The sequence below is a fragment of the Equus caballus genome, chromosome 2, assembly GCF_041296265.1.
Source record: "Equus caballus isolate H_3958 breed thoroughbred chromosome 2, TB-T2T, whole genome shotgun sequence".
NCBI classification, from domain to species: domain Eukaryota; kingdom Metazoa; phylum Chordata; class Mammalia; order Perissodactyla; family Equidae; genus Equus; species Equus caballus.
The window spans coordinates 71,588,383-71,609,776 of NC_091685.1; the positions used below are offsets into that span (position 1 = coordinate 71,588,383).

Here is a 21,394-nt window from a genome sequence, read left to right on the forward strand (position 1 = left end):
CTACATAAGAAGTAGATAACACTGCTGCCTCCAGGGAGGGAAAGTGGCCGGCTGCAGCACAGAGGTGGGAGGGAGACAATACACCGTGTGTCTTACTTTTGTTGCTGTTAGTGCCATCCCGTCCATTCCAACTCCTGGTGACCCTGTGTACAGCACAGTAGAACCCTGCCTGGACTTTTTGCGCTATGCTCTCGTCTTCTGGCGCTAAATCAGACAATGCTCTGCAGCTCCTTATAGGGTTTTCACAGCCAATTTTTTCAGAAGTGGGTGGCCAGGCCCTTCTTCCTAGTCTGTCTTTGTCTAGAAGCTCCGCTGAAACCTGTCCACCATGGGTGACCCTGCTGGTATTTGAAATACTAGTAGCCCAGCTTTCAGCATCACGGTAACATGCAGCCACCACAGTATGACAACAGATGAGTGGTTTGGCTCCCTGACCTGGAAATGAACCCTGGCCACGGCAGTGAGAACGCTGAATCTCAACCATCGGACCACCAGGGCTGGCTATCTTACTGTACCTCCAGAATTTTGAACCGTTTGGCTCTAGTACCTATTCAAAAATCAAATAAATAAAATTAAATTCAAATTGAAAATTTTAAACTGTGTTAATTGTGTGTCCCTCCAGAAAAATGAAACAGTTCTCTAAAAGTTCATTTGACTGAGAAAGCAGGCAATTTTGCCTTTCCAATATTTTCAGAGCATAGTCGAGTGTATAACTTTGCAAAGTGTGTGTATATATGTAACAACAATATGATACCTAGAAAACATATAAATTAATGAAAAACTTTAGTCTAAAGAGAATGGAAGCAGTATAAGTAGTGTTTTTAAAGTCAACTCATACTTTGGAAACAATTTGGCAGTTCTTCAAAAAGTAGAGTTACCATATGACCCAGCAATTCTACTCCTACGTATATACCCAAGAGAAATGAAAACACAGGTCCATTTAAAAACTCGTACACGAACGTTTATAGTAGCTTTATTCGTAATAGCCAAAAAGTGGAAACAACCCAATTGTCTCTCAACTGATGAACAGAGAAATAAAATGTGGTATATTCAGGCAATGGGCTATTATAAGGCAATAAAATGAAATGAAGCACTGAGAAATGCTACAACATGAATGAACCTTGAAAATATAATTTTAAGAGAAAAAAGATAGTAACAGATCATATATCGTAGGGTTCCATTTATATGAAACTTCCAGAATAGGCAAATTCATAGAAATAAAGTGAATTAGTGGTGGCCTACAGCTAAGTCAGGGAAGGTAAGATAGGGAGTGACTGCTAGTGGGTGTTGAGTTTCTTTTAGCAGAGAAAAAAATGTTCTGAAATTAAATTGTGGTAATGGCTGCACAACCCTCTGAATATACTGAAAATCACTGGATTTTACAATCTGGGTGGGTAAATTGTATGGTATATGAATTCTATCTCAATAAAGCTGTTTTTCAAAAAAGTCAACTTGTAAAGGGCTAGTCGAACACCATATTGTAATTCAAGGTATAAGCTAACTACCAGTTAAAACTAAGAATGTCAGGAGACGAACACTTGGATTTATAAAACGGAAACCGACAGGACATTTTTTGTTAAAAAAAACTTAGTTTGGATTTCTTACTTATTACACGGAAAAGTATGACCTCCACGGAGTTAGTTGTTCTGGAACACATGAAGTTGCCTGCAGCCATCCTCTTCCTTAACTGCCCTTGATTGTATAAGGTAGTGGGCTAAAGAGGTGAAAACATTACAAAACTATAAATAGTTGTGAAATCAATGAGAATGGCCCTTAGGCAGCACTTTGATACACACAGATACTCAACCTGTGTGTGCCAGGACCGCAATTCCCTTCTGCCTATGAGAGAAGGACACAGGTCATGAAACTGCAGAAAATCTGCACATAGGTAGTTGGCTTGAGGGTAGTGGAGATCTGGCAGCCCTGTGTATTTATAGCTGATTCCTGTAAATTGCCCTCCATTCCTGACAGATTGTTCTACTGACTAACATAAGCAATAGATTCCTTTGTGCTACAAAATATTCCTGGTATTTTACTTTACAAAGTCTTGTTTTCCCAATTCTGTAAACTCCTAAAATTAGTATTAGAGAGATTCCTATGGTAACTGATGATAGCACATACTGACCATGGTGACTCTTACTCTTGCCATAGAAAATAATTCCAAATACGTTATCATACATGGTCAAATTCAAATTCCCTATAAGAAAATTCAGAGGCTATCAAGGAGTCTACTCTTCTTTCCAAAGATAAATTTTAGCAACTTGGTCTTAATTTCATAATTTTAGAAGAGCAGGTGTTTTCAATAATAATTTGTTCAAAGTGTTTTGCAAGATTTTCAGCGGCAGAATTGCAAGCTGAAACTAACGTATTTATTCAGTTCATATTAAAAGGCAGAGAAGTGTGAAATGGGGAGGAACTTGTTACAAATGTTAGGTAGAAATCCTACCTTTACTAACATCATAAGCCATTGAAAGACCAATGATGGCTCACAGTAGCTCTCATAAAAAATATAATTTATATCTTTAGTCCAGGCCTCTTTCTCGCACTCCAGACCCATATGTCCAACTGCCCATGTGACATCTGCATGTCATGTCTAAGAGACAGCTTGGCCTTCGCATGTCCAAAGCACAATAGTTCCTCCTGACATCTTCCCCATCTCAATTAAGGACAGCTCAATTCTCCCCATTGCTTAAGACTGAAACCGTGGTGGCATCTTCACACTACTCCTCCCCTCACAAGCCACATCCAGTCTGTAGCAAATCCTTTCAGCTCTACTTTCAAAAAATATACAGAATTTGACCACAACATTTTCACCATTTCTACTGCCACCTTCCTAATCCAAGCCACCATCAAATCTCACCTGCATGTCTACAGTAGCCTACTACCAAGCTCATTCTTTACTAAGGGGGCTCCCGCTAGCCCATACAGTGCCTTTGTGCAAATTAGAAAGAAGTCCTTCTCTAAGACACCTTTTTCTAACTGCAAGAACAATGTAGAAGTAAATATATAAACCCATGGTGTGTACAGTGTCACAACACCCTTGTGCAGTGCACAATCTGCACAACTGTACAAGATTCTTTGCTTCTTAGACTATTATATTTCTACTAATTTATCTTGTTTGTTGTCTGTTCCCCCAATAGAATTGAATCTTTGTGAGGGCAGGGATTTTTGTGTCTTGTGCACTGTTGTACTCCCAGCACCTACACAGTGCCTGGTACATAATAAATAATCAACAGATGTTGAGCAAAAATGTCCAGAGAACGAAAGGATCACATCCCCAAAACCCCCTGGGAATGAGCTGCCAGAAGGATAACTTACATATTCTTCTGAAATCACTTGATTAGATGCAAATCTCCAAGCACTACTTATGTGGAAAGACTATTTGAAAATAGAATTTCTTTGAGTTGTTAGTTCCATTCTAACGAACATTGCCATGAAGAAATCCTTTACACTTTTTAGTAATTTGCAAGCCCCAACTGTAGGAAGCAAAATATAATGAAAAGAAAACTGACTTGGGAGCTAGAGGACAGGGCCTCTTTGTTAGTCAGAGTTCTCCAGAGAAACAGAACCAAGAGGATGTGTGTATAGAGACAGATTTATTTTAAGAAATTGGCTCAGCGATTATGGGAGTTGACAACTCAGAAATTTGCAGAGCAGGCCAGCAGACTGGAGTCCCAGGGAGGAGCTGGTATGGCAGCTCCAGTCTACAGACAGTCTGAAGGCAGGATTTCCTCTTCCTCAACAGAGCTTAGTCTTAGTCTTTTCTCTTAAGGCCTTCAACCGATCAGATGAGGCCCACCCGTGTTTTGGAGGATAATCTGTTTTACTCAAAGTCTACTGACTTAATTGTTAATATCATTTTTTTAAAATACTTTCACAGTGACGTCTAGACTGTTATTTGACTAAATATCTGGGTACTGTGACCTAGCCAAGTTGACATATAAAATTTACCACACAACTTCCAAGTCTGGTATGAGGAAAAGCACAGAGGCCTGAAAAAACATGCTGTGTTGAGTGCAAATCCAATTGTTCCATGTGGAAAAGATCAGGGAAAGAGGAAGATAGACAGATGTGATCTTTGACACCTCTTCTCTGATTTTGACACACATCATCATACTTAATTATGACCCGTAACAAAACTTTACTGAAAGTTTAGAGGTTAAAGAATGGGGGGAAAGCACATTAAATAGATTCATTTACAACCACTAAGAGAAAGGATTGATCTTAGAGCCCAGAGGCCCAATCTAATCGTTAAGTCCTCACTCAGTTCTCCGGCTAATTCTACCTCCACCAAAGGGATACCCCCCAAATCCCCACATCTCAGTCTAGGTCCAACTCTGTGAACACCCCCAAACCTAAACATTTTCTCTAGCAATTCAAGTGCCTACCTGTGGGTTATCTTCCCCAGAATGGCTGACAGTAGGAACAGTCAACCCCTCCAAATAAAACCCTACCTCTTACTCTCAAAAGTGTGAAATAAGAGTGACCACATAAGACCAAAAAAAGTGTCCACAGGATATTTCTTAATATCTGAGTGACTCATTTTTAAGTAGCATCAATGTGGGACGCCAACGCCTCAGTCCTGGATGCACTGCTCTTTTCCAGTCCTTCCTCCAAAGCAGCTTAAAGAGATTAAAGCACCGTGTTTCTCCAGCCGTGATCAAGCTGCAGATCTCACTTCTCACGTCCAAATGCTTAGAAGAAAGATCCATCCGATATCCAGGTTGGTGGGTGGGAAAGGCGTCTCGAATTCTCCAGGGGCCTAGCCCTGCTAATGGAGGCTCCAGAACGCAGTGCTTGGGAATGTGGGCTTTGCAGTTGTACTACGTGGATTGAAATCCCAGTTCTACCAGCTACCTGTCTACGTGACGTTGGACATGTTATTGAACCTCTCCGTGTCTCCATTTCGTCAATAGTAAGGGATTGTAAGAGAGTATTAAATCAATTAATACAAAAAGCTTAGACAGATGGCAACCAGACTTTTGGTGGTGAACACGATGTAATCTATACAGAAGCTGAAATATAATGATGTACACCTGAAAGTTACATAATGGTATAAACCCATGTTACCCCAATTAGAAAAAAATCTTAGAAGAATATCTGGCACATAGCACTTAGCTCAATAAGTTTTAGTTGTAAGTATTACACTATTAAATAGAGCATTTTCCACTGGGGTATCTCATAAACTTCAGCCCATCCACAAGAATAATATTTAAGTCCTTATTACTTCTCTTATTTCTTCTGCATAACTAAAGGTGACTGTCGTGATGGTGTCTCTGAACAAAGGGGATTTCCCAAAGACAAATTCCAATCTCTATGCCTAGAAAGCAAAAACAAACAAATAGAAAACACAACAGCAAAAATTGCTGATAACCCTTCCAATGACATTTTCCAAATTCAAACAAATTTTTAAAGACCAGTCCTCACTGAACCCTTCATTAAAGAATTTGGACTCCAGTCTGATGGTGCTGAGGAGGCAGTGCAGAATTTTAAATGAAGTGGGACTTGATCAAGGTCGTGTTTTGTGAAGATCTCTCTGGCACCAGCGCGGAGGACAGATGGGAGGGCTGCTGAGGAAGAGGTCCAATTGCAAGCCTATTTCAATCATCCAGACGAGAAATAAGAAGAACAAAATCAAGGCAATGACTGTCAGGATTATGCCAAACACTCTTCAACGGCCATCACGTTCCAAAATACTACATTCAGTAATTGCCTGCTTTTTAGTTTATTCTAACAACATGTGATATGTATAGTGTTCAAAAGTGATGTTAGTTGTGTGGGCTTAAACACTTGGCTTCCAGCTTTCATACAAAAATATGAGCAAGCATCATCTATTCATTTATCTTGTACTTCATGCTTATGAATTGCTTTGACTTTCCACCGTGACGATCACACTAGAATAAAATTTAGACTTGAAAATTGAAAATTGTTATGTCATCACGGTTTCTGCCATCTGAAAACTCCCAGGACCTGAGCCTGGGGCTTTCCCTGAGAATCAGGCACACCTTCTCCAAGGGGCCAGTGGAGTGAGGGACCAGCAGAGCCAGATCCTCTGACAGAAAGAACCGTTGGTGCTGGGTCCGTGGAACCCCATTTTTGTCTTCTGAGGGCACCAGGAACTTATACCGCAGAACAGAATCCAATTGCCAAGTCTTTCTTTTGTCCTCCTTTCCCTAAAGCAAGTACAAAATTAAGGAATTATCTTTTCAGTAATATGCTGCTTTAGCATCATTTCTTGTTTGGGCTATTCAAATACCTTTCAATGAATAATTTCATTAGCTATAATCTTCTTCCTATAGAACAAATAAAGGAAGCATGGAGGGGCTGGCCCCGTGGCCGAGCGGTTAAGTTCGCGCGCTCCGCTGCAGGCGGCCCAGTGTTTCGTTAGTTCGAATCCTGGGCGCGGACATGGCACTGCTCATCAGACCACGCTGAGGCAGCGTCCCACATGCCACAACTAGAAGAACCCGCAACGAAGAATACACAACTATGTACCGGGGGGCTTTGGGGAGAAAAAGGAAAAAATAAAATCTTTAAAAAAAATAAAAAAAAAATAAAAAATAAATAAAAAATAAAAAATAAAAAAAAAAAAAAAGGAAGCATGGAGAAGAGCAGTGGTTTATCCAAAGTAACACAGTTAATCAGGGGCCAGGCTGACCTTACAATTACAGCTAGGACAGCGAGGAGGTGCCCAGTGAGTCCCTGAATTTCAGTCCAGGACTCCACCAGATATTGTTTTCGTAAACAAAAGATAAGCCAATCCTATATCTTGGGAGACAGGAAACAGAAGAAAAAAGAAAATAAATTTTAAAATTAAATAGTCCAAGAAGTGAGAAATTAGTAAAATAAGTAAAAGTTTTAATCATCAGTGCCTGAAAAAATTATACTTTTATGCTCAAACCCTTTTAGTAAATAATGTTCTCACTGATGTTTCATAAAGCATGAAACTCTATATATGCTATTTCTCTAGTTTCAAAAAATTTTGAAGATCAATTATTCATAAAGGAATGTTTTCTACAGCAAGCCTGCCCCTCTGTACTTGTTTTTCCCCGGACTATATCTCCAAGATTTTCTTTTTATCTTTTGTGTTAAAAAACTATTGTGACTAATGTCCCAAGATAGAAACTCTCAAATAAAGAAACACAAACCATGCAACACTGCATGATAGAAAACATTTTTCAGGAAACAAAATATTAATCTTATCTGGCACACCCCAGTATATCTGCGGCCATAAATTTTGCTTTCCTTATCCATTAGATTTTCTTCATGAGTCTCTTTTTTTACATAGACAAATAAACCAGGTCTCCACAACCACAATTTCAAATACTGTCTGTCTCTAAAGAGAAAAAAGAAAATGCACTAAGATTGGTCCGGTTCTTTTTATTCTTAGATTTCTTTCTATTATATCACCCAGCTGTCACCATCCTCCAACACAAACAAGAATCAAATAAAACAGAAATACATATATGTTCCAAGGGCACTTACCTGGGAAAGGTTTTGTTCTCAGAAGGATAAAGTGTGTCATAGATCCAGCATTCCCCAGGGGCCGACTACAGATGAACTTGCAAGAGACACACACAAGCACCCTCACTCACATGCTCTTCCCATAAACTGAAACAACAAGGAAGAAGGTGAAAATATCTCCCCTCCCCTGGGAAAAAGATGGTGTGTTATTTTTAAGGAAAAATGAAGCCTGTGATTTTTTTTGTCCCTCGAGCATCTCACTGAAACTGGCATTTCCATGGTACTTGTCCGTAGGAGTTTCACCACCACCCTGCACTGCTGGCTCAAGAAAAGTCACCCGACAGGATTTAGGCTAGAAAACGCTTCAGAGCTGTAGATGACAAAGCAGATTATTTAAAATCCTAAACCAAGCTAAAAATCATTGCCATCACTTATTGGGCATTTGCCATGTGCCAGGCACCATACGAGGGGCTTGTCTGTGCTATATCCTTACCACAATCTACTGAGATAGGTGTAATCGGCATGGGTCACAGATAGCAAAAGTCAGGTTAAAAAGTTAAGGAATTTTCCCAAGATGACACAACCCATAAATAGCTGGGCCTGGATTCAAAGTCATATTCACTTTAGTCCTTTGGTCCACAAATGTTTGATAAGAGCCTGCTATGAGCCAGGCACTGTTCTAGGACCCAAGAATATAGCAGGGAGCTCATATTCTAGTAGACGATAGACAAATATGTATGGATGGGTATAGAGAGATAGGTATAGATGTATAGGCAGGGAGTGAGGATTATCACAAAGAAAAACAAAGCCGACTTAGGGGACAGAGAGCGACAGAACAAGGGTGCGATTTTGGCTGAGGTGCCCAGGGAAGGCTTCTGTGGGAAGGTGACACCTGAGCAGAGCCTGAAGGAAGTGAGTGAAAAGCCATGCAGGTATCTGGGAAAGAGCCTTCCAAGCAGAGCAAAGGCCGTGAGGTAGTAGTGGTTGCAGCCTGTTGCAGTGACAATAGCACAGACACCGCAGGGCTGAAACAGTGAGCAACAGGGAGCAGGATGGAGGATAAGGCTGGAGGCGTAACCAATGGAAAGAACTCTAGATCCTCATGGAAAGAGATGAGAAGCATTGGGGGAGTTTTGAACAGGGGATGAGATGATCCATTTCATTCCAAAGCCACTATACTCTCTGCGTCACTTCCGTGCCCAGAGAAGACAATTCTCCCTCTGGCTTGCCCAGTACCTGCTTCTTAGAAACCCATCCTAGGACCAACACTGCCTTAGCTTGTTTCTCTGGCCACAGTCTTATAGCTACTTGGCCATTGACAGCTTGTTGTTTTCCTTCCGTCCACACTATGGAAACACGAGCCTTGTATCTCCTCTGCTAAGGACAGCTTTCTGAGTCCTCCATTGAAATCACCAGCCTGTGTTGACTAAAGAAGACTAGAACAGTCTGTCCAAGACACGGCCCCACTGCTTCCACTTCTCTGTAAATAAAACATGCCCACAGATGCTGTGCCTTGACTTTTTCATCCTGGAGCAAGATTAATTCAGATTCACAGTCCCCCCCCACACACACACCTTCCAGGACAAAGGACAATGCTCAGACCATTGTTTCTCTAGGGTATCTTCTGGACATAGATCCCTGATATTTCTTTCTTGTTTCTTTTCAGAAATAAAACACTGTCAGCAAGCCTTCCCAACTCTGATATCCCTGGGAGGAGTTGGGGTGGAGGGGTGACGGGTGGAGCCTCTGACCCTCCCTTCAGAGGAGGGGTGGTAGTGAACTACCCTCCCCATGCTGACACCAGTGCTGTCTTCTCAATGCCTCCCCAACAGGGGATCCCTGGGTACAGCAGCACACGTGTCCCCCAGCCCATTCCTGAGAGAACTCAGCCCCAGCGCATGGCAACCCAAATGGTCAAAGTCCAGACAGATGCCTGCGAAAGAGATTTTGGCTGGGACATTTTTACCCTTCAGCTGTTGGGCGTGGAAACAAATATGTATCCCACTCTCTCCCAGAACAGGTGAAGGCATTTCATAAGCAAATGGTCAGCTGGGGAGTTCCCCACCCTTCCACATCCTTACATCCCTTCCTCCCCCTCTTCTTCTTTCTAGCAGGAAACTCCTAGCCCTAATTGTTCTCTCTGACTCCCACCTTCTTCTGAGATTTATTGAGGACCCCACTACGTGCTCTGTGCTGTCTGCTGTGTGACTATAGAAGACATTTACTAAAGATAAAGTCCAAACTTGGAATTGCTTACCTTCTAAGTGGAAAAAAACCAGGAAAGAAACAAATATAGAATCTGTGCAATAGTGACACAAAGGAGCCCAAAGGTTGTGTTGGACGGCTTTGTGGAGGATAGAGACCAAAGCTGAACTTGTAAGGGTTGGTGGCATTTGTGTGCAGCACTGGCTCAAGGCCATTCCCAGTGAGGCAAGAGTCAGGCGTGAACAAGATGAGTGGGAAGGACCGTAAACAGACTTGTCTGATTCCCTCAGAGTTTCCGGCATCAACATTCGTGTGTGCGTATGTCCAATTTTTAATGCTTGGATGTTATTTTATTTTTACTCCCCTCTATCAAAAGTAGATGAATGGAAGAACACAATGCAGAATAATTCGTATCTTCTCAGAGAGGAACTGGAATGTTTTAATATAGGGAGAGATCCTAACCAGTACTATCACTCCCCGCAGAGAAACAACACAAAAACTCCTCGAAGTGAGAGACGAATGGAACCAGAAGTATATTTTAGCTGGTTTATACCCCCGTCTGGGCCTGTGTTTGTGGAAGTCACTCTGCACACAGAGCAACAAGAGGAAATTCTCAAGACACTAATATTTCTTCCTCTCTCTTCTCTTTCCCTACAAATCCTTCCCACTAGAGGATATGCTTGCTCTCTGAGCCTGCTCTTGCTTTCTGCTTTTGCATACCACCTATTCCCATAGCATTTCAATGAATACGCAGAAACTCTAAATCATAAGATTAAAATGAGCACCACTGCAAGAACCTGAATGTGCCATGGAGATTCACAGCCGGGATACGTGGGCTGAGCTGAAAGCGAGGACTGGGGTTCTTTTGTGATCTTGTTTAACACCTACGTCTTCTCACCCTCACAATGGACTATTGCACTTCTCTGGGCTCCATGACTCACAGTCCTTGCATATAGATAGATGGAATTTGCTCATTTATACGGGATTTTTTTTAGTGGGGGGGGGGGGGTGGATCTGGAAACCCCAGACGATAAGGAAGCTCTAAAGCTGCACAGTTTTCTGAAGGAGAGAGCAGTTGCCCCTCAAGTATTCTATTCTAATATTTGGCTGACGGCAGCACCGCGTCGATTTGAGCCACTTTGTTTTGCTATAAATGACGGCTGGATCAGCCGTGGCTTATGCCTCCTTCACTGTAATCAGTTCTAGGCTGAGAGAGGAGGAATTATGCTTGACAGGTAATTAAGAAAACTGACAGGAAATAGCATTTGGCCTCTTTGAAGGTGAACTCTAGTTTGTAAAAGATCATCTAAATCTAATTTACCAAAACTCCAGATGGCAAAGCTATGAGCAGCCTTGCCTCTGCATTGGGTTTATATTAAATTAATCTTTCTTTACCTTTTTCTGTACTTTAAATTTTAGCTTTAGGGTGGAAGGGAAGGACTCAAGCTTTGCACAGCCTGAATTTGGGATACAGCAATTCTGGGTCACTGAATATCAGACGTAGAAACAGTAGTTAGGAATGCAGACCATCCGGGCTGGACCTGAGAACTGGATTGACCAATGTCAGAAGAATGAGTGTTCACTCATGATGCTGAAGAATGAAGGATGAAAGGCACATGTCCTAAGAGTTCAGCAGTAAAGAATACACTCTGTTTTAGGAACTTACCCCCATCCCAAGTAAGGGAAGGAAACAAACTACTGATCCCATCTGCAAACCCTTATGGGGAGTTGTTCCGTGCTTTTACTACTGCTGGGTGGAAGAAAATACCTCACTCTCCTATGTGTGGAAAGAGATACGTCTCAAAAGTCTGGTCTCTAATTTCCCCTTTGTTATGACCTGCTTTCCATCCATAGAAATGGCTGTTTGCCCCATGCAATGTCCAAGAGAGACTCATGATTTGAGGTTCTTGGGAGCTAAGGACAGAGAGTAGCTCTGCACTGCTTTTCTTTGCTCAGGTTTGCAAAGACAGGAGAGAAGAATTATCATCATTGTTCCTAAGACCTTTGAGTGTTATTTCCTACCAAATAAGGGAGGAAAAAAAAACCCTAACATCTCTTACTTTTTCTCTGTCCATTCCAGAAATTTTATGCTAAACCCAATAAATCAACATTGTGCTCCTAACCTAAGAGAAATTATCTGTTGGAACCAAGAGGACGGATATACATTACAAAGGGTATGCTTTGCAAAAACCAAATTTTCTTTCTTGTGACTGCTTTGTGGGAGAGGCAGATGGCAGCAGGATTTGGGAGGTGGCCTTCCAAGTTTTCATTTCTACATTACTCTTTGGGAGCAGTAAGTAGGGTAACAGTTCTCCATTATAAGGTTCTGACAGTGGAAGCCATCCATTTGTCATCTTTTCTGTTGTTCTCTTAAGAAGAGAAAGGAGTATGGGGTGCTAAGGCCAAACCCATTGCACGCACAACCAGGCTTAGATGCTTCCAGGAACCACCCCCTCCCGATCCCTCACATACTCACAGAAAAGCAAATAGGTCTGCAGAAAAAAAAGAAGCAAACCAAAAGCATTTCCGCTCCATCTTTACCTCACAGAGGGTCTATGCCACATTCTCTGCACTTCTTCTGGTCATGCTCAGACTGTCCTTAAATGTAGTACATAGGATTTCCTTACCCTAGAATGTTATACCAAATCACCTGTGATTGAACTGCTAAAGCTTCCTTTCTTTGAGTAGCCATCTCCTCGTTTTAGAGTTCTCCACTAAAACTCAGATTCCCCTAGGAAAGGAGATATCCTAAATGATTATCAACTATGACCTTAAATATCAGTTAATACCTCAGCTGGGAAAGATGGTCGGCTGAAAGTAAGAGACTATGACAAAGTAGGTGTTAGAAAGTGAAGACGGTGACTTGGAGGAGAGTGAAGGCGCCTAGAAGAAGGCAACAGGCCTCAACACAGGCCATGAGAGACTTGATCCGCCCATTCAATGAAGAATAGTAACTCAGAGCTGGATGACTGTAAAATGGTGATAATATTAATAGCACTTGTCCTACAAAATCCTTGTGAAGAAGAAAGGGGATAATGGATATTTTAAGCACTTTGAACTGTAAAATGCTATATCTGTGTTGGTTTAATTATGTTTAATTCTAAGACTGGCCTTTGCTCTGCCACTTAAAATTATCTTACCTGTCTCTAGTTGCCAGCTTTTAAGTCTTTGGAGGAAAGATGCCATGTAAACCCAAGTACTTACGGTTTATATAGTCAAATATTTAATTATAGTACACAATCCTTTGGACTAAATTTTAATCTGTTATTAACTCGAGATATGTGATGATAAAACATTTAACTATTTCTCATCTAAATGTTTTTTTTCTAATTAAATGGCTGCAAAAATGGCAGATTGTTATATTCAAGATATTTTCACCAACCGTTAATGAGATGTCTGGACAATCCCCCTCTGGTGGATGGCCAACTTTCATCTTGCATAACCTTTCCTCTACACTATGTCAGTTGATCATTGGCTTCTGACCATAGGCAATAGCACTCACCCTGGTTTCTAGAACCAGAGGCTGGCCTGGGCAAACCCCATGCTTCCACTAGACTCTGGTCCTTCTTGTGTGCTTTTTATTTTTCCACAGCAGTTAATGACTCCAAACATCGTGAACATTTCTACTTCCCTGACATTTCTCACACCATCTCTCCTTTATAAAACTCTCTTTCTTGTTCCTGATTGCTTTTATAATTAAAAGAACATGAGCTTTATATTTCAGACAAAACTAGGTTTGAATTCCAACACATTCACGAGTTATATCTATGACTTCAGGCAAATTACTTGACTCGTCTGAGCCTTTGTGTCCTCACCTGTAAAAAGGGGTTACTATGAGACGAGAGAGAGACCAATGCAAAGCAGTGGGTAACATGCCTGGCCAACAGAAGACACTATGCACTTTAATTCCTTGCATTTCCTCTGCTGTAACCAAGAAAACTCCTTCATTGCTCCAGTCTTCAAAGATCTCCTTTCCAAATTCCTCTGTCATGGACCATCTGCTTCCCCAGTTCCATTCTAAGCACTTTGAGGGAAAAGAAATATGTCTTGCAGCTCTTCAGGATTCCATTTGGTGCCTCCCTGTCGTAAATGATCCAAACTGGCTTTTGTTCTTCTTAACAATAAGTCATATCACAGCCTTTCCGTCAACAGTTTTCTAAAGGTTGTCTCTTTCTCCAGATAAGTTCCCCAGAAATACCACAAATAGTGAATGCTGGACCAAGAAGAGTCATAGCAGGAAAAAGAATTCAACTCAGATCTAAAAAAATGAAGAATCTTCAACAAAAGACTACTTTTAGAGGTGCGAGCAGTTAAGGGAACCAACAAGGCATGTTGAGGCACCTTCAGACTGGTAACAGCGGGAAGCCACCATGACCCCTGGGCTGAGAGGGCGAGGCGAGCTGGCGGAGAGCAGGAGGTGTGGTCACAGAGGGTTGCAGCCACTGCTAAAGATATGATCTCCTGTTGGTATTTCCCATTGGCTGAATCTGTTCCGAAGCCAAAAGCAGGGGGACCCAGATGATGTGGTCCTCAGGAATCAACCTCTAGTATATGGAAGAGAGCAAAGAAGGGAAGAGAATAAACGACAGATGGGGACAAATGAAGAATAACCAGTACAGCCACTGTCAATTTGTGAGTCCAAGAGTCTCAGAAGCCATCATTTTGCCTCGCATCACAGAAGACAAGGTAGAATTTCAAAAAGCTACTCAAAGTTAACATCCAGAATTGGAACAAACCAACGTCGTGTGCCTCCTGACATGCCACATGAAGGAGGACACCATATCATGTCTGTGATATTCCTACCAAAAATCATAACCCACATCTGACCACAAACCCAAATTGGAAGGCATTTTCAAAATGCTCTTCGAAATTTTTGAGGTCATGAAAGATGAAGAATGGCAGAGGAACTGTTCCAAATTAAAGGAGACTAAAGAGACATGGAACTAAATGCAATATGCCATCCTGGATTGGGTCCTGGCTCACAAAACTTTTATTTTCTTTTATTCTAAAGGACGTTAGTCAGACAATTGACAAAATTTGAGTAAGCTCCATAGATCAGGTAACTATAGCATCATTGTTAATTTTCCTCGTTTTGATAATTGTACTGATTACGCAAGAGACTGTCCTTTTCTTGTTTGAAGGAAATGAAACACTAAAGCATTTCATGGTATAGGGTGTGATGTCTTCAACTTACTCTCAAATCGTTCCCCAAAAAGCGAGGTGGGGGGGAGGGGAAGGCGGGGGGGAGGGCGGGGCTGGGACAGAGCGAGAGAGTGATCAAGCAAGAAAATAGGAGAAAATGTAAACAATTTGGTGATTTTGGTAAAAGGTATCCAGGACTTCTTGTTCTTTTCTGCCAACTTTTCCGTGAGTGTAAAGGTATATTTTAAAAGAGAGAGAGAGAGCTAGCCAATGATTGAGGATGATGCTGACAGGAACGACTCATCTGCATTGAGGGAATGGCTGCTTCCCCATGGTTTCACCAGAGCCTCATTAAATGCATACTATTCAGACTGTTTCTGAGGTCCAATGACTTGTCTCATTATAGAACTCCTATTGGGAATTTCTATTTCTTTCATTAGGATTTGTTCTGTTTTTATTTTTAATGGTCTGCTCTCAATGTTTCAACATTGAAAGCTGCCTCTAATTCTTTTGGGAAGTATAAATTATTTCTTTAAAGTAGGAAGAAACTAAGTAAAGCAAAAAGCCGTGCCATGACTTTGTTGGAGGGCTTGGCATGAAATCACAGAATTTTCTGCCACTTATGTAAGGAAGTGAGTGAGTGATGAGCATAATATTTATGCCAGCCTTGAAATTGGATTTTTTCCTCCTCCAAAATAGAACTGCTAATATAACATTGGCTTTCTGGAAGAATAGTAGCAATTTGCTTATGTCCCCACTGCCTCATCCTGTCCCCAGAGCAATTGTTTGAAAAGACTATGATTACATGTACAGTACACACATGCATCTTTCTGGATGTCTTAGAGAAAACCAATAACTGTAATAATTTTTAGTGTGGCAAAGGTGCAACTCAACCTATTACAGCTTCAAGGAAAGTTAGAATAAGATTCCAGCTTTTTAAAAGGTCTGATATTAATTGGGTGTTTGGTTTGTTGCGGTGGTGATTGTGTTTTATTTGGGGAGTTTTGGGGTGGGGAAATGTCTGTGTTTTTCAGTATGCTATTTTAGCCCAACTAATGTTACCACAAGACTCAGAAAAATGAAGAAATTCTGTGATGTCACAACATAAGATGGAAAAAAAGGAAACCGTGATACCAAGTGTCAGCATGATTGCTTTTAAGATTTAGACTACCAGGTAAGTACCATTAGCTTAAGTGTCATTTTTTATGACACCAGAATTTCAATGCATCATTAATTCAACCAGCATGAATTAATTACCTGCTGTAAGCCAGGCACCGCGGCGAAACAGTCAAATAAGACTTGATTCTGCCCCAATGTTGCTTTTATAGTCCATGATTTCCTTTTGCCAACAAAATTGATGGCTAACATAAATACAATATTATACTTTGGCAGATGTAAGCTTCTTTAAATATAGTACTTATTCTAAGAAGTAGACAAGGAAAAAATGCTTCAGGATACTCACTGGGCAGATGGCTGGGGTGAGGGTAAGGGTGGGAAGTGGGGCACATTCAGAGGCCCCAGAGCTGAAATCTCTGAATCAACAATGTTCGTCCCATATGTAGTTCATTCATATGGTGACTGATTTTGCAAAGAAATAGCATTTGTTAAGCTACAGTTGAGTGTTCAAAACACATTTTTGACTAATACATCTGGCTCAGTATTGCAACTGAACAGCAGAAGAACAAGAAAAATTCAACTTATGTTCTAGGTGTTAACATAACTGACTCTCATTACTTTTGAATTTACTGAAAATAATATATTGTAAGACTCTAGCTGTAGTTTCACAAGAAGAACCCCAGGCATGCTTGTGACAACAGCAACATCTGGAATAAGTTCATGGGTTCCTAAGGCAAGCACTTTAAAGGACAGCAAGACAGCACTGATTTGGATGGATCCATAAATTCTGGCCTGATTTTTTTAAAATAACTTTTTTTTTTTTTTTTAAAGATTTTATTTTTTCCTTTTTCTCCCCAAAGCCCCCCGGTACATAGTTGTGTATTCTTCGTTGTGGGTTCTTCTAGTTGTGGCATGTGGGACGCTGCCTCAGCGTGGTTTGATGAGCAGTGCCATGTCCGCGCCCAGGATTCGAACCAACGAAACACTGGGCCGCCTGCAGCGGAGCACACGAACTTAACCACTCGGCCACGGGGCCAGCCCCTAAAATAACTTTATAATGTCCCTTTGTACCTGAGTTTGAAGGCCCATAGCAATATAATACAATTAAGTATTAATTAATTATTATCAAAACATTAATTTGATTAATAAAATTGTTAATAAATTCAATATTATTGCTCTGTTAAAATAATGTCATAGGAAATATTTTATAATGTGGGAAAATGCTTATGATAGAATGTTACATGGTAGCAAGTCTCCAAGATCGTCCTTACATTTCCCACCTCCTGGTATTCACACCCTTCTCTAGTCGTCTCCCACACTGTTCCGTGGTTAGCCTGCAGGACCTGTGGAATAGAGCAGAAATGATACATCACTCTCAAGATTAGGCTATAAAAGACTGCAGCTTCTGTCTTGCTTCTCTCTCTCTCTCTACCTCCCTCTCTCTCTCCCTCTCAGCCATCACTCAGACCGGCCAGCATCCATGTCATATGAGCAGCTCTAGAGAGAGGCCTACCTGGGACAATGGTTAGCACAGACACAGAAAGAGGAACTGCAATGCCAGACCATATAATTTGGCTAAGAGTTTGAATCAAGTACTAAACTGAGGTTACCAACCCAGGTGATTCTGGCCAGCAAAGGTATGTGCTACCATACCAGTTAGTGCCTGAAAAAGCCTTTTTAATTTTGACAGAATTCCATTCTGTAAGTTCACAGAAATTATAGAAAAGTTGCAGGAATAGTACAAAAATTTCTGTATACCATCATTCTTACTTACCCACATTATCTAATTATGAACATTTTGCCACTTTGCTTTATCATTATCATTAGCTAGAAGATAGATGATAGATAGATAGATATAGATAGAAATGTGTGCCTCCTCTTTATAGCACTTATCACTGTTGTAATTTAACATTTATTTGTATAATTTTTTTTTTTGAGGAAGATTAGCCCTGAGCTAACATATGCCGCCAATCCTCCTCTTTCTGCTGAGGAAGACTGGCCCTGAGCTAACATCTGTGCCCATCTTCCTCTACTTTCTATGTGGGACACCTGCCACAGCATGGCTTGAGAAGTGCTGCATAGGTCTGCATCCAGGATCTGAACCGGCAAACCCAGAGCCACAGAGGTGGAACACGCGAACACAACCATTGGGCCACCGGGCTGGTCCCTGTTTGTATAATTTTTTATTAATTTTTGTCTTTCTAAATAGTAGAATGTAATTTCTATGACTTTTTGTTTGCCATCTTATCCTGGTAGTTAAAACTGGCTTACAGCAAATGGTCGATATATGGTTCATGAATGAAGAAATGAAGAAATGAAAGAAGTGGGAGATGAAGAGACAGTACACACCTCAAATCTTAAATTTGTAATAAAAGCTTTATGTGTTGTATTTGTGCCTGTCAGCTGGGTAAGGCAGTAAGATTCAAGATGGAATGAGGAGGTAAACTCCAAAAGCTGTTGGAAGGCCTTAAGAAACAGGCCAGAGAGTTGAGTGCCAGAGAGATGGGCCCAGAAATAGCATTCAAAGCAAAAGATGAAACCAAGTTTTCACTTGGAGTAGTTTACATAAATTCTGTGTATCAGTCAGAACGGGCCCGGTTACGCTGCGCTAACAAACTACCCCAATTCTCAGTGTCTTAAACAAAAAAGATTTATTTCTAATTCACAGCACATGATCAATACGTGATTCTTGGTACTCAGTTGGGAACTCCAAATCGTCTTCCCTCCAGGACCCAGGCTAATGGAGCAGCAACCATCAGGAACCCTGCTCGCAATCATGCCGGAAGAAAAGGGAGCTCTGGGAGGTCTCATCTTACTAACGAAATGCTCTGCTTGGCCATGACATTTGTCATTGTCATTTCTGCTTTCAACTCATTGTCCACAAGCAGTCACACAGGCCCACACAATCACAAGGACACAAGGAAATCTGACTCTACCAGAGCCCAGAAGACAGAGAACTGGTAATATTTGGTGAATAGCGCTAATGACTGCCAGGTTTCTTGCAGCTATTACATTTTTTGCTCAGCAATCTCTATAATAAATTGGTTTTATAGAGTGGACTAACAACAAATGATGAGAATTTTGCAGAAATTCAGCATAAAGTCATTGCTTATATTTATCCAAGCATGACAGTTTTCCACTCTGCCCACCCTTCTTCACCTCTCTTCCTTCTATTTCTTCAAAGACATCCCTAATCATTCCAGAAAGATTTAATAACAAAAGCATAAGTAATCATTTGTTTGAGTTCTTTTTAGTATTTATTTTTATTCATCCATGCATAGACTCAACAAATTTATAGCACATCTACTATGTACCAATAAAATAAAATTTTCTCATTGGAAAACATTAGTTATAACAGCTTATAATTTCAACTCTGGTGCTTTAAACAAGATAATGATATGGTAAAGCAAAAATACTGGAGTGGAGAGTCCAAGTTTCTAGTCTTAACCACAGGTTCCAGATAATAATAGCTGAAGAACATGGTCTTAATATTAATATTAGATTTCAGAGGATAACTTCCATTGACAAAGCCTGGTTATATTAGTCAAACCAAATCATATTAAGCTACATCTCTAACAAAAACAGGTCCGTTTACAAAATAATCTTGATACCTGTCAAATCATATTTACAAGATACAACAAAAGCAACATTCAATACTCTGTGGCTGTGACAAGACAGTAAACAGAAATAGGAACTGGATTGTATTTCAGATAATTTAAATAATGTGAAACAGAGGACAGGAGTTCTACCAAATACTCCAGAGATTTTGTGAACTTTATTAAATCAGCTGAATAATTCAGCTCTCCGCAATGCCAGAGTTCCTTTAAGTTCATTCTGTGTGCAAGTATTTGCTCTTTGCAAGTGCGTGTGTGTGTGTGTGTGTGTGTGTAGTTACTTTACTTCTCAACAAAACCCCTGAGGTAGACCAGAAGACTGGAGGGCAGTTTTAGGAGGTTATAAAATTAAATAGAGGAAAGAAGATTGATTGCATGGAAAACCTCTTGGAAAATCCCAGAAAAAACGAAAGCAGCTTCTGCTATTTCATATTTTTCTCCTTCATTCATTCAGCTCCTCCCATGTGCTAGGCAATATTTCAAGAGCCAAAGATACACAGTGAATAAAACAGGAAATGTCTCTGCCCTCACAGAGCTTATACTATCGTGGGAAGGGGAAAGCAATCAGCACATACAAATAAATATGAGACTATCAGACCATGACCAACTGTATGAAGAAAATAAAAGGATAATAGATATGATCAAGAATGACTATGATTAGGAGATGTTTTACAGGTGGTGATCAGAGAAGGATCTGACAGGTTCAAATTGAGGCCTGTTGATGGGAAGGAGGCAGCCTTGCAATGTGCGGAGGAAAATCATTCTGAAAAGAAGGAAGAGCTGGAGTAAAGTCTTTAAGGCAGGGAGGAGCTTGGCATATTGAAGGAAATTCTAATGGTAGAAAACACATACCTAGTCATGTCCTGATGAAAAATGTTAATTCAAAGGATAGATAGAAAATCTTATAAGCTTCAGAATGAACAGGTTATCTCATAGCAAAGATATTGGGCTAAGGCTGAAATCCGCATTTGCTACGTAAATGCTGAGAGACTGGAGCAACACCGACGGCATTCTGAGGCGAAAGGATGGCTCCTCCGCGAGGACAGAAGAAAGTCAGTTTCAGCACCGGAGGACTCAGCCGCTCCTCTCTACACCCATTATTAACAAAACTACTCAAGAAAGTAGACTGGTGAAATAACAAAAGAATCAGAATAGAAACCTCAAGAAACAAAAAGATCTGTTATAAAAGAAAAAGCAGTGAACTGTGAACCCAGTAAAGCTTACTGTTAAATATTAGCTAATGTACTGGTAACATTGAAAGCGATTGTTAAAGAACTCTTAAATAGAACAGACCATGTTTAAACATTTTGATTTCAAACTGGAAGTAAAAATCCAGATGATTTCAACTAAACCTGAACATTGCAGAAACAGAAAAAGAAAGAATAAGTCAGGAATACTAAAACTCTCATCTTTATAGCGATGGGGAGGTTTCAGAAATAGTTTAAATTTTTATTTTGCTCGAGGAATGAAATTCCAAAATGATTATTAAAATGTAAGTGCATCCACTAGTAGGATAGATTTCGAATATATAATTTCCAGACATCTAGAGAGGGGAAATAAGAAGTAAAGAACGCATAATAAAAGGGGGAAGCTGTCATGTGTGGGGGCAGGGAGTATATGGGAAATCTCTGTACCTTCCCCTCAATTTCACTGTGAACCTAAAACTACTCTAAAAATATGTAGTCTTAATTTTTTTTAATGGAGGCAAAAAATACATTTTTTTAAAAAGAAAACCATATATGACTCCAACTATATGACATTGTGGAAAAGGCAGAGCTACAGAGACAATAAAAAGATCAGTGGCTATCAGGGGCTGGGGGTGGGAGGGAGGAAGGTGGAGCACAGAGGATTTT

The 21,394-nt window shown here is 40.5% G+C and overlaps 1 long non-coding RNA gene across 1 annotated transcript; it reads right to left on the reverse strand.

The window, feature by feature from the left end:
• Nucleotides 1–957: 957 nt before the first annotated feature.
• On the reverse strand, nucleotides 958–20,747 carry LOC106782848 (uncharacterized). The gene is made up of 5 exons (XR_001380200.3): nucleotides 20,394–20,747; nucleotides 17,199–17,270; nucleotides 13,485–14,213; nucleotides 7,486–7,611; nucleotides 958–6,173 (listed from the first exon to the last, which is right to left on the reverse strand). It is a non-coding gene; the product is annotated as an uncharacterized lncRNA (long non-coding RNA).
• Between the last annotated feature and the right edge of the window lie 647 nt (nucleotides 20,748–21,394).